We start from the raw sequence: 12161 nt of genomic DNA, 5'->3' as shown, positions 1-12161 counted from the left end.
TATATATATGTGTGTGTGTGTGTGTGTGTGTGTGTATGTGTGTGTGTATATATTTGTCAAGTGTGAGTGAACTGCTTCTAAATGAGGAGCCATAGTTTTGTTTAAAGAGCTTAATGACAAACCTGCAAAAACAAACATTTTCATTCATGATATCAAGCTTGTAGCGCTATGTGATTATCTTCATTAAGAGTATTTATGAAGTATTTAATAATACGACAAAGCTCACCACTAAATTTGAGAAGTATGACAGTAGGACTCAGTTGACTTTGAGATGTTTGACACATTGACTTAAATAAACTCAGAAATAAACAGTCTGTTTTGCTTCTTTGACAGCACGATGGCTCAGTGGTTAGCACTGTTGCCTCACAGAAGAAGGTCTTGGGTTCATTCCTCGGTTGGACCTGGGGTCTTTCTGGGTGGAGTTTGCATGTTCTTCTTGTGCTTGCGTGGGTTTTCTCCAGGTACTCCTCTTTCCTCCCACAGACCAAAAACATGTATGTTAGGCTGCCTTCAGGTACAGTCCTCCATTGCAAAAGAGATCTGTGATCTCTGTGGGATTTGCCTAAAGGTTAATAAATAATAAATTAATTAATGTAAAAAATGACTCTTTCTTAGAATTTGGATTGATATCAGACAAGATGTGACCTCGTGCCTGATTTAGTTTGTAAATAGAGGGTTGAGCTTTGTGAAACATAATCATACATCAAACAGAATCAAAAGCTAAAAAAGGAAAAAAAAACACCAACTCAAAATTCACAGATCCTGACAAGTGTTTCTTAACAACCTGACATATATTTCTATTTTACGTTCAAATATGTTTTGACATAAACCAAAACAGACCTAAATATCATGTCAGTGTAATTACTTGGCGGAACAGTGGGAAAGTGGATAGAGGTGGTGTCTCTCCGTGAGAAGGTTGCAGGTTTGCTTCCCGCCCTGGGCCTTCTTCTTGATGATCTTGGGTTTTCTTCAGGTACTCCGAGTTTCTCCCACAGACCATAAACTTGCATGTTAGGCTAATTGGTATCTCTAAAATGTCCCAAGTTAAATTAGTTGTTTGTCTCTGTGTCCCTGTGATGGACTGTGATCTGTCCAGGGTGTCCCCCACCTCTTGCACAGTGACTGCTGGACATAGGCCCAGAGACATGGAAAGGAAAAGTGGGTAAAAGAAAACAAATGTCTGCATTTACTTAAATCTGGATAAAAATGTCATGCAACCCATGTCTGCTTTATTGCTATTGGTGCAGGGCTGTAACGACTCAAACTTTACATAAACTCCAGTTTATGAACATTTAAGATGACTAAGATTTAAATACTATGAATTTCATTGTTATTTCTGTCATTTTTATAAGTTTGCAGCTTCTTATGGTAAAACATTTTGTATTAAAGGCATGTCTTAAAAATGAATAATGAGCAGACTGGAAATGGTTGATTGTGGTAATTCACTTTCTCATTGTGGCTGGCAATGATTTTGCAATCATGAACATTTGCAGCAGTTCATGATAACACCAACTGGTTGACAAACATACTTGTCTTACTGGAGGGCTTTTATTACCCAGGGGAAAGTTTTTAGCGCAGACGGTTGCCTCAGTGGGCCGAGCTGTGTCAATTAACAATAAATGATTTTCTCAGCAAGGGGCCAACTTACAACTTGTTTTACGTAAAGTGAAGAAGAAGAGGAATTGCATCAAACTGTAACAAAAGGACATGATAACCGGTCCTAAGAGTGGTCCAGGGTTGGCCGGTGCCATTGATCTTTTGCATCTCTCTTGCAGGAGAGCATCTGCTGCTGCTGAGCTGATTAGGTTGGAGATGATCTGGTCCCAGGGTGATCGCAGGAAGATGAAAGTCTCAGCTGTGTCCACATTGATGGAGCCGATCTCCAGGGTAAGACGAGCAGGCAGGTTCCTTCTGAAGTCACAGAACCCTGATCATGATGAACTAATGGGACTGTTTCAAAATGTGATCATCATGTGCTGCAGAGAGGCACTCTTTTTTACTGTTTTGCCTCCTTGGGGCATGCCATACAGATGTCTTCCTGCTTTGTTATTAGGTGTGAGGACCTGTTCACATTTGGAGTGTTTTGGGTCAGCAGGTCAGAGAACAGGCTCACCAACACCTGGGGGACGCAGAGTTCATCACTCAGAGAGCCATTAAAAAGCAGAAGGCTGGGAGGTGATCAGTGGGAACATGCATTTGCATGTACGATGTCTGGCTGTACGACTGTGTGCAAATGTTCGCTTTTAGCCAGGCGCATGCACAGCATGTTGATTTTGGAGAAGAATTGTTTTTGAAGAGAAAGAGAGAAAAAAAAAGGCGGATTCAGAGGTGGAGTTGATGAATGTGTTGATGGTGGCATTTTGATAGGGGTAATTTTGTCCTGACAGGGCCCAGGCTTTCTCATGAATCAAAATGTGTCAGGCAGGCGCTGGAGATGGAGGGCCGCTCATTGTGGCTCTGACACCCGTGTGAGGGGCTGAGGCTGCTGGGGGTCAAGTGTGACACCTCATTTGGACAATGTTGATTTAGTGTGGCCGCAGCGCAACAGACCTCCTCCCAAGGGGTATGGAGAGGCGTTTGAGTGAGGGGGTGGGGAGTCCCCAGTACTGGATGGAGAATGAGGGGCTACTGCTCTTCATCTGCAAGCCGTTCGCGTGACAGCTTGCAAATCGTGCACCGATGTCCGAACCCACCACCCTCCCCCACCTTTAGCTTTCACCCAGTCTGTAGTTTCTAAAATAGTTTTTTTTTACACGTGTAATTTCTTTGAGGCACCAAAAATCTCTGTTTGTAAGGAATCTGTGTTTTCTTTAAAGTTTCTCTGATTCGGTCAATTTTCCCCCTTCAGTGACCCCACTACCCCTGACAGGATATTTGTGACCTTTCACCTTTGATCTTTCAGATCCAAATTGTTTTCCATAATGTCAGGAGATCTTCTGACAAGCTGCAGTTGTGCTCTCAGTTCAAGTGCAAACTGCTGTTTGCTAATTTTAGAAACAAGGCTTTTGCTGTTTTTGAGGGTGTCCCCAACGGTGAACTATTGTAATTCATGTAAATGGTTTTATTCCCCTTTTTTTTGGCTAATAGCATCTCAAGAGAAGTTGTTCGTACTTGTTCATTATTTGTGTCAGCTATATGTAATAGTTTGTTTTACTTCTTTCGAACTAGATTGACGTTTTTAAATGATGATCAAAAATGCAAACTACAATTTGATAAATCTGTTCAAAGCGTTCACTTTCCTGTTTTCTGTTAGAAAGTTGTGAAGGTATTGTCATAACTTTTATATATTAGATTTTTGGAAAATATCAGAATACATTTGCATAATGAAAAGCTGAACCTGCTGCAGATACATATTATATTTGAAATATAAATGAAAAAAATGTGTTGCTTTATGAGGTGGTACCAAATTGTGAACGCCCTCCAGGTTAACTTCCACTTTTTCACTGCAAGATATTTTTAACCATCTTCATCCAGAAACCTGGAACAAATGTTTAAAGAGATGTGGTTATTATTTATATATCATCATTCCTTTGTATATTTAGTTATTTTTCTTTAATGTAATTTGATATTACTATTGTGTTGAAGATCTTTATATGCAATGTTATTTGTTCGAAATAAAGCATATAAAAAAAGGAACTGTTTGGACACTTTTTCTTCAAAATTGTTGTAAATGAAGGAGACTCGAGAATTTGTTTGTAATATTTAAGTAAGGAAATATATCTGGGTTTTCTGGTGTAGTGTGCTCATGTCCTACATGTTTGCGTGTGGATGGAAGTGCTTATGTTTTGCAGAAACTGCTAAGAAAAATGCCTTTTACTTGAGAAAAAATAATAAAAGTGTGGAGCAAACTAAGATTAACTATAAGGAGAACTAATGAGAAATCTGAAATGGGCCTTTCAACTCAACTCAACTTTATTTTGGTAAATTAAAAACATTACAAAAAAAGAAAACAATATAAAATGGTAAATCATTTCTGTTGTACTGCCCCCATCTGGCCATATTGTGAAAGTGTTTTTGAAATTATGTATAACACCTGAAAATATCACTTTATATCTAAAATCACTGAAAAGGCTTTGACTCAGCAGGACAGACATAATTCAGTCGTGTGTTCGTTGAAAGGGAGCGATGGGCGAGCATCTCCAGGGTGGCCATTTAAGCTTGACCAACACATTAATGTCTCTGACGTTGCGATGATTTTTATTACACCATAATCATCGAACACAGCTGGACTGTTGGTGCATGTCAGAAGCAGATAATGCACTGAGAAAATAAACATCTGCTTTAACGTTTCCAAGAGCGTGAACCTGATTACACGTGGATCAGAGGCATCGAGCTTGTCGCTTTCCGTCACGTTCTGCGCACAAAAGCTGTGAAGTTCCTTTTAAATTTGACTTTATTTTTACCTAATCGTGCATACCTAATTCCAAATTTACGGAAAAGGTTGAAGGAGATTAGATCATCACAGAAGGCATGAATAATGAATGACTTAATTTACTTCTTGCATATTATTAATTTGGCAAATCAAGTTAACGATGGTTTTTAAACGGTTTGAATCGAGGTATTTGCATGAAGATTTGCATAAAAAGATATTCGGTTCTTCTCAATAAACACGTTTCTCTCCTTACATGGCTTGCATGCGTGCATGCACGTGCACACACACACTAACACACACACACTCACAAATGTGTGAAGGGCCATCTGTCTTCTCTGGATCTGCAGATCTCAGAAAACAATGACGGCTTAGTGACATTTCACAGATTTGCTCTCAAAGGTTTCACACAACCCCAGCAGATATCTGTGACTTTTCTTTCTTTCTTTAGTTTTTTTTTTTTTTTTTTTACCTCTGCTGCACATGATGATTAAAATTTCATAAGATGCAGAAAAATTATTTCTGTCACCCATTTAATGATAAATCCCTTTTTGCCGATAATGAATGATTTATGAATGCTGGTGTAGCTGATGTCACAGTCCACTTTTGTTGCCTTTTGTGATTTTACTCATTAGTCTGAATAATAACTGTCACTAATTCAAGCTGTTCTCGAATGGCTTTTTGAATAGAAGAAGTGGGAGAGAGGCAGCAATAGAGAGGAGAGAGGCCTGAGAGATTAACTCCAGTGAGCTCACTCTGAGAGGCCCAGGAACGGCTGAATATTGTTCTAGTGCTGGGGAGATGGGGCCGTGGGGAGTTGGGGGAATAGGGAAGGAAAAAAAAAATCCCTATGCAACCAGAGAAATGAACTTGATGCTCTCAAGGGGGCGGGGGGGAGGATCACCATTCCTTGCTCCTGACAATCAAAATTAGATTGGCCAGCACTGTGTCAACACTCGCCTCAGTTAAGGCATGGCAGGAGAGGGAGGGAGGACACCCCCCCGTGGGTGTTTGAGAGTTTGCCATGTGAACTATGGAGACCCCACGGTGCCTTTCACTGACTGCTCAAGTCCCTCAAAGAACTGCACAAGTCCTTTATTTATTGGCCAGCACTGTAACCGATGGCATCTCTTCCCTTATAACCAGGCTGCTCATCATGAGCATAATATAATAAAATATATCAACCAAGAACATTTTCAGGTAACTGGGAATATTACATCTGCAACACTTTAGCTCCACAGTTAGTTATTTTCTCTGACTAGTGAATTTTCATTAGTTTCAGGACCTTTTCATTGACCCTGTCAGGACTGATCATAGACTGTTCATTGGTGGACCAAGTGTCCTTGCCTTCTGTCTCTGTTGGAAACTGAATCCACAAAGTCCCCCTCTAAGGGAGCTGCCATGTTTTATTTTTTTGAACCATAGTCTGGACAGTATGTAAGTGTTTAAAGTCCTGCCTACTCGCAGTCACGGTGTTACGTAACCTTCTTTTCAATCGTGAAATAACTAATTACAGTTGAATGTATAGGAGGAATACAAAAAATACAGCAGCAAGGCAAGAACTATGACTCAACAGAAGACGCTTGGGGAAAAAAACAGCTGAGGAATTTATTTATTTATTTTCAGTTTTACTAACTGCTATGTTCTAGGGGAGTGGTGGCGCAGAGGTTAGAGAAGGTGGGCCTGTGATCGGATCACCTGATCAACTCCTGGTACCGACAACGTCAAAATGTGGGTGGGATTGGTGAAGCACCCACACCTGTCTCCACCCTCAATTGCTTCACTCTGGGCCACTGAGCAATGCTTTTAAACCCCCACCATCTGCTCCCCCCAGACGTCCTAGATGGCAGCTCTTTGCTCCACACAGAAAACAATTGCCAAGTCTTCGTGTGACTTACTTCACTGTGGCGACCCCTGAAGAAGGGAGCAGCCGAAAGAAGAAGAAAAAAATAACAGCAATGTTCTGCTTGTTTATGTGGAGTGGGAAAGACTTGAAACTTGTACTAGAACCAGTCTACAGGTGGGTCTTGTTCCAGCTTAGACTTTTGGTTCACATCAGAGGTTAATATTTAGTCTTTGGCACCAAATAGTGGAATCGAAGCCCAGTTCTAATGTAGTGGAACATATATACAGTAAACATATATACTGGTTAGAAATGAGGGCTAAAGTGTTTAGTTTAGGTTTAAGTAACACAAACTGATATGATTCACATTAAAGGGACAGTCAGATCAAATAGTTATTATCAGTAGTTAATACCTTCTCAGTTATGACATCACTCATGGAGCACAAAGTTCTTTCAGTCACTTCATGTTACAGCCATCATCGGTTATTCCTTTTTCAGCTTTAAATAATCTTCTATGTGGTGCTTGTCTCCTGTTTTGTTTCTCTTTATTTTTTTAGATTTGATTTTATTTGGTGTTTGAATTTAGGTTAACGTCCACACAAATGTGTGGCGCTCAATGTTCTGATAAAAATAGAAATTCAAACTTGCATCTTGAACGAACGTTTAGGATCTTACTGATCACAAGAATGTAGGAAAAGAAAAAGGAAAAGGAAAGACAACTGCTAAACGTACACAGGTTTATGTCAAATAAATAAATAAAGTGCAGTGAAGATTGTTTTTAGGTTTACTGTTGTACAAAATAAGACTTTAAAATGATAGTTTGGTCCTCAAAACAAAACCAAACAGAAGAATATTCACACTTTTGAGACAGTTACATTTATTTGCATTTTTTCTTTCATAAAGGAAAAGTGAGATTTTTTTGTTCATTTTTTAACATACTGTATATGTATGTGGGAAACTTTTAGTTGCAATATAAGTCAAATTCATTAATGTTGATTTTTCCATACACATCAAATAAAAGGGGAGCTGAAATTTTAGATATTTCATTTTATTTTTATTTTTTTATGTTTAATCAGTGACCTGGATTATTTTAGTGTATCCAGTGTTACCACATTAGAGAGTGAGTGCAGCTGTGTCCTCGTATAACCTGCCTGTTTATATTCACGTTCACCCCCCCCCCCCCCACACACACAAACATACCCCCCCCACACACACACACACATCACCACCACCACCACCAGAAAATAAAAAAGATCAGACACTTCACAAATGAGGAACCACAATAACTTTGTCTGTCTCATCATAGAAACAAAGATATCAGACGTCTTGCTCTTAATTATTGTGTAAACGTTTATGAAGCATTCACACTATTGTGATCTATTTTTCTTCTTTAAAATTTTGGTGCAATTTTCATCTCACGGTTTTAGACAATTTCAACAAATCTTATATCAAAACTTTCAGCTCTTTCGGGATAATCCTTGTATGACTTTTGGTATAGGTGCAACTTTAGCTTTTTGAAATATTTAGCATTTTCTGCCATTTTTTCCCATAGAAAATGAACTGAGCTTATTTTACATCCTTCAAATCTTTAGATCTGTTTACAATCTTTTACTGCTCCTTTCACATTCTGTTCTGGTTCAGCTTCTTTCAGCTTCCTTGAACAAATAATTTTTTTTCACCTGCTATTTTCTGATAATTTCAGCTGTTTTTCTGCTGTTTTGTGCTCCTTTCAGATTCTTTCTTCTAAACTATGACATTTTGGTGCTTCTTCTAACTTATTTCTGATAATTTCAGCTGTTTATGCTCCTGCATATTTCAGCTTTTCCTACTCTTTCAGCTACTATTTAGCTGCTTTTATGCTAATTTTAGCTTTTTTTAATCTAATTTAACTTTTTTTGCACTCATTTCAACTTTTTTCAGCCTAATTCAGCAAAAAAAAAAAAAAAAAGAAAAGCTCTCTCCACTTCCTTCTGGTAACTTAAGCTTCTTTCTGCTTTTTAGCTACTTTGTACGTTTCAGCTGTTGTTGTTTGTTTTGTTTGTTTTTTGGCAAATTTTAGCTTTTTCCAGATAATTTCTAGTTTTTTGTGCTAATTTTTGCTTCTTTCAGCCCAATTAGGCAAATGTATTCTACACTTTCTTACGCTAATTGAAGCTTGGTCTACCTTATCAGCTACGCCCTGTTTTTGTTTGAGCTAATTTTAGCTGTTTTCAGATAAATTCAAGTTGTACTAGGTAATTTCTGCTACTTTCCATCTAATTAACTTATTTCTTCTAATTTCAGCTTGTTATGCTCCTTATTTTGGCTTTTTTCGGCTAGTTTCAGCTTTTTCTATTTAAGCTACTTTTTAGCCGTTTTTGTGCAAAATTGAGCTTTTTCAGTTAATTCCATATTTTTTAGCTCACTTCAGCTCCTTCCACTTCCTTCTGGTAGCTTCTTTCTGCCTTTTCAGCTATTGTTCAGCTATTTTTCACAATTTTCACATTTATTTTAGCTGATTTCATATTTTTTTGTGCTAATTTCTGCTTATTTAAACCTAATTTAGCCACTATGTGTTCTTTCTGCTTTCTTCTGCTAACATAGGCTTGTTCTTTCATTTCAGCTGTATTTCAGCATGTTTTTAGCTACTTTCAGCTGTTTTCCAGCAAGTTCTTTTGCAATAAGCATTCACACGGCATTTTCACAGCAAATGCAATTTCTCTAGTTTAGTATCATTTCCACTGTCTGTTTGTGTTTCCCCCTCAGAATGTTTTGTTAAAATAATGACAGGACTTTATAAAATTCTTGTGACTCCAAGTTATTTGAGGAGTCAGACACTGTTCCAAAAAACAATATTATTAGCAGGGACTGCAAATGGTCAACTGTGTGGGACAAAAGGTTTTGTTTTTCCCTCTCTGCCTGATTTTATTCGTTGCCAAAAGTGAGAAGTCCAACTGACTTTCAAGTAATCGCACAGTGCTGTGAGGAGCATTCAAAATAGGTGGGCGTAACGTGCAGGTTGCAGTGAAGGCCTCGCATGTATTTATTGTGAGTCACGCTTTATGAAAGTGAGTTGTAATTTTAAAACAATACTTGTTTGCGACCAAGAATACATAATAAACTTTTAAAAAATTCTGGCAGAAATAATTTATAGAAACACCAACACATAAAGCTGTAATATAATTTCTGTAACGATTGGCTTTAGTAATCCTAATGTTATTAGGGCCGGGCCTAAATTAATAAATAAAATAATTAATACTGTAAATCTATTTCAGAACCAGATTTCATAAATGATGTGTCAAATGTACAGTGGGATGATGTCTTGCAGATCACACATACAGAGCATATTACACAACATTGAATACTTTCTGTAAATTATTTTTGGCTACGCATGATAAATTTGCCTCATTAGATTATCTGTGTGATCTGTAATGTCCCCTGACTGAATGAGGATTTAAAACACTGTATGAAAGAGAGAGATGAAATGAAAAGAGTTACAGTGTTGTCTGGTAATCCTGCACATTGGAAATAAAGTAACAAAATTAAATAGTCAAAAGAAAAAAACAATATTATCAGACAATCTGAGAAGTGTAAATGGTGAAAAACTATGGAGGACAATAAATGAACTTTTCTTCTTCTTCTTTCAGCTTTTCTCTCTTCAGGGGTCGCCACAACGAGTCGTCCTCCTCCATCTCACTCTGTCCTCTGCATCCTCTGTCCTCGCTCCAACTACCTCCATGTTCTCTCCAACTGCATTCACATATCTCCTCTTTGTCTTTTCCCTGGCAGCTGCATTTCTAACATCCTTCTACCAGTATACCCACTGTCCCTCCTCTGGACATGTCCAAACCATCTCAGTCTGGCCTCTCTTACTTTATCTCCCAGTTGTTCAACCTGTGCTGTACCTCTGATGATCGCGTTCGTAATTTTATCCATTCTTGTGAAAACCTTAGCTTCTTCATTTCTGCCACTTCCAGTTCTTTTTCCTGTCTTTTTGTCAGTGCCACTGTCTCCAGATCATACAACATAGCTGGTCCCACCACTGTCCTGTAAACTTTTCCTTTGACCTTTGCTGACACCTTTTTGTTGCAAATCACTTCTGAAACTTTTCTCCAACCACTCCATCCTGTCTGGACTCTCTTGTTCACCTATTTACCACACTCTCCATTTTCCTGGACAGTGGACCGCAAGTACTTGAAGTCCTTCACCTTTGTGACCTCTGCTCCTTGTAGCCTCACTGTTCCACCGGCCTCCCTCTCATTTACACGCACGTACTCTGTCTTACTAAGGCTGACTTTCATTCCTCTTCTTTCAAGTGCATACCTCCACCTCTCCAAGTTCTCTTCCACTTGTTCCCTGTTCTCACCACAGCTCACAATGTCATCTGCAAACATCATAGTCTACGGGATTCCTGCCTGACTTCATCTGTTAGTCGATCCATCACCAGAGCAAACAAGAAGGGGCTCAGAGCTGATCCTTGATGCACTCCCACCTCCACCTTGAAGCTATTTGTCACTCCTACAGCACATCTCGCCACTGTCCTGCTGTCCTCATACATGTCCTGTACCAGTCTAACATATTTACATACATAATCTGCCACTCCAGATTTCCTCATGCAATACCACACCTCCTCCCTCGGCACTCTGTCAGATGTTTTTTCTAAATACACAAAGACAGAGTTCTTTCTGACCATCTCTGTACTTCTCCATCAGCATCCTCAAAGCAAATATGGCATCTGTGGTGCTCTTTCTTGGCATGAAACCATACTGCTGCTCACAGATAGTCACCTCATGTCTAAGCATTGCTTCCACAACTCTCTCCCAGATTTTCATTGTGCGACTCATCAACTTAATTCCCCTGTAGTTGCTACAACTCTGCACATCACCCTTGTTTTTAAAAATGGCCACCAGCACTTTTCTCCTCCAGTGTCCAGGCATTTTCTCACCCTCAAATATGCCATTGAATATTTGAATCAAAAACCTCTCTGCAATCTCTCCAAGACACTTCCAAACCTCCACTTGTATTTCATCAGGCCCTACTGCCTTCCCCATCTTCATTCTTTTTAGAGCTTTTCAGACTTCACCCTCACTAATCTTTCCCACTTCCTGGTCCACAGTTTATATAACCTCTGCTCTTCTTTCTCTTTTTTTCTCTTCGTTCATGAGCTCCTCAAAGTATTCCTTCCATCTTCCTGTGTCTCCTCAGTTTTTAGAACATTACTATTCCTATCTTTAACAAGCCTAACCTGCTGCACATCCTTTCCAGCCTGATCCCTCTGTCTCACCAGTCGGCACAAGTCCTTCTCACTCTCTTTAGTGTCCAGTCTCCCATACACCTCAACACATCATACACCTCCTCTCACTGTCATATTTCTTCTTGGCTAACCTCTTTCTTTGAATAGTTTCCTACACTTTATAATTCCATTATTAATCCATTATTTCAATTAATGAACTTTTGAGTGGAGGTAAAATAAGTTAAAGGATATTCAGTTGAATGAGACAGGTCTTGTCAAGCCTATTGAAATAGCAAACTACTTCAGTAATTATTATCTAGGAAAAGTAACTAGAAATAGAGATGAGATGCCATTAGTGAGTGATAAATTGTCAAATAAAATTATACAAAATCAAATAATGAAAGATAAAAGCTTCCAGTTTGTATTTAAGCTTATAATAGAGTATTAAATGGAAAGCTGCTTGTAGCAATTATTTCAAGAACTGATGGGTCAAAATAGCAGACCCATATGCATCTCAGTTGTCTTAAGTAAGCTGGTGGAAGGGATGGTGTTTAAACAGTTTCAGCACTATTTTATTAATAATAATAATAATAATAATAATAATAATAATAATGAATTTAATTTGTAGCACACTTTTCATTAACAAAAATCTCAAAGTGCTAATGTAAACTGTATTCACTTGAATATTCAGCATGTGTAACATAGTTAATATTGTATAGAATTCCACTTGTCATTAC

Source organism: Nematolebias whitei, chromosome 7 (assembly GCF_014905685.2).
Source record: "Nematolebias whitei isolate Nwh7 chromosome 7, NemWhi1, whole genome shotgun sequence".
NCBI classification, from domain to species: domain Eukaryota; kingdom Metazoa; phylum Chordata; class Actinopteri; order Cyprinodontiformes; family Rivulidae; genus Nematolebias; species Nematolebias whitei.
The sequence above is the reverse complement of the archived record's forward strand: the minus strand, read 5'-3'. Positions refer to the sequence as shown.